Source organism: Pinus tabuliformis, chromosome 3_2 (assembly GCF_031772625.1).
Source record: "Pinus tabuliformis cultivar Carrire ecotype Pingquan chromosome 3_2, CPIR1, whole genome shotgun sequence".
NCBI classification, from domain to species: Eukaryota; Viridiplantae; Streptophyta; class Pinopsida; order Pinales; family Pinaceae; genus Pinus; species Pinus tabuliformis.
Window position 1 is genome coordinate 675,586,671 of NC_142302.1, and position 2,556 is coordinate 675,589,226.

Genomic DNA, 2,556 nt, shown 5'->3' on the forward strand with positions numbered 1-2,556 from the left:
AACTATGTTTCTTTCAAAACCATATGCCATTATGAGTGAATTCAAAGTCATTTTTTGAGTTAGGTTGATAAGGATATTCCACTCATACACGCAAGCTAGTTTTCATAAACCCTAATCTGTGGCATGCGTTCTTCTCTCAAAAAATAATCTAAGATATTTTAGGCATTTACATTGATGAGGTAAAGGTCTTATGGACCTTGTGGAACTCACTTAGACCAAACTTTTAATTTCCTTATTTATTAATGTAAGGATTTATGATGAGGCACATATAAATTCATTGTCCTTCATGATTTGGTTGATTTATAACTCATTAATGGCATGCATGGAAATCTTTGGAGGTCGTACAAACACACAATTTATATTATCCAACGAAACCCTAAAAGGATGGAATGCACCATGGTGTTTATGCCTCGAGGAAACTCATTTATTGACTAGGGTCATTGGAATAGCCTCTTAGATAAGGAACTTGTATAAATTTTTCTTTGGAAACCATGGTGCATGATTACATTAAACAATTAAAAGACACAATTGGGAAGAGAAATTATAACATATTCTAAGGGACAAGGCACACTCTTTATTACATGATGGGAGTTTGAATTAAATAAAAATGGGCATGCATAATGGATATTTAAATTAAATAAAATGGTTTGTGCCTTCGATGAACGGAAGGAGAAAGTCATGTATTATGCAATAAGGGCATTCAACATATGCTTTGTCAAAGGTGTTTACAACTAATGAGGAAATCATGTGACCTCGGGTCAATAGGAAAGGGATTTTGGTATCTTGACGCTAAAGGGCCAATGCACGCTACAATGGCCACAAATTTGCCAAGAAATCATGCACCTTAGTGATATAAACAATGCACGTGCAAAGATTCAACACAACAATGTGATGGGATGGAAGTAAGTATATGTGCAATCCACACCAAGCGTAGTTAGAATATATCAGTTATTAGCCTCCAAACAATGCGATGGATTCAAAATATGTGGCAACATTTCATTCCAAAAAAAAATTAACCAACACATTGGAATCAATTGACAGAGGCATGTTAAATTCCATATAGCAAGGCTAGTGCGTTGAAGGTATAGTCACAGCTCATTGGGAAAGGAAATGAAAGACATGTTTTGTGGATAATACAATATTGAAAGGGGTGCATAACACACTAATTGTGCATAGGGTTTGTCTTGTTGGTGTGGGATGTATGTAAAAGGTCACATATTATTTTGATAAACAAGTATGGTGTAAAAATCATACATCAGGTATTACACCATCTTTATTAACTGACAAGTGTAGGGGCACCTCCATTCCACAAAACTAATTGATGATTGCAGCGTATATGTGACAATTATGATCATATTATGTGTTCAATTGAACACATTACATCGCCCCTACAACTATGCAATGTGACGATATAAATAGACCAAATATGGCATTGAAATAACGCTATTTGTTGCCTGATGAAAGCGTTGTAGGCAAACAAACATCTCTAGAGGACGCATGCTTTGGGAAAGGATACCAACGAAATTCCATTTGTTGAATGTTCAAGTGACTATACCACGATGTGACTTTGTATCTACCACTAAGAAAAGGGTATGAGACTAAAACTTTTGTAGTTTGCGATACAATGTTGTATGTAAAGCCACCAAATTTTATTCTTTGTATTGGGTATTGGTAACATATGAGGGAAGGAATGCTTGCTTTTGGCAGCTCACACAAAAGGAAATCATGCTTCGTGGCCATCATCTACTATGATGATAAAATAGTCAATTGCACAAGTCTGAAGCCAAACAATTGATATTAAGATGGCAGCAAAGAAGACAAAATTGTGATGAGCAAATTGGTTGGTTTGTCCTCAAGAATCCATTGCATATGGGATAATTGAATAGGTTAATTATCCTAATGAAGGTATAGAGGACCATGGTCCTGTTGTTGACCTTAACAGGTGGAATTTAATATAGATAACAGAGGTGGGTTGTTTACAACACCATAAGCTTATTTCCACTATCAAGATTACCTCAGTGATTATGACATCTCGAGAGGTTTCCCTGGTAGTGTCAGCATTTAAAATTTCAACCTATACCTACAACTTTGTAGGCCATAAATCCTCAAAAAACAACAATAGTTCCATTCTCCAACACATTCTTTCAGGTTATTGATAGGATCCCCAATTAGAAAGATTATGCCAACATGTTCAATGGTCTCCTATAACTGAATCTTTCAAATAGGAGAAGGGAGAGTGACTGGTTCCAAATCACATACGAAAATGTGATTAGTCTACAGGTCACAATGTGAAAATACGACTAAAGAAACCGCACCAGGAAATGTGACTAGTCACCGCTTGCAACCTCAAAATGCAGGTTCAAGTTGCAAAATCATGTGTTGAAGTTTCGACACAACCAAAAAATGTGACTTGGCCTGATTGCGACTATGCGACCTCTCTTCAGGTCGCAAGTTCGTAATGATGCTCCCAACAACGTAGCAAAAGAATGTGACATCCATTGTAATGCGACCTCGTGCACTATCTTACCCTCAAATTATTTGATTAACACTGTAGGT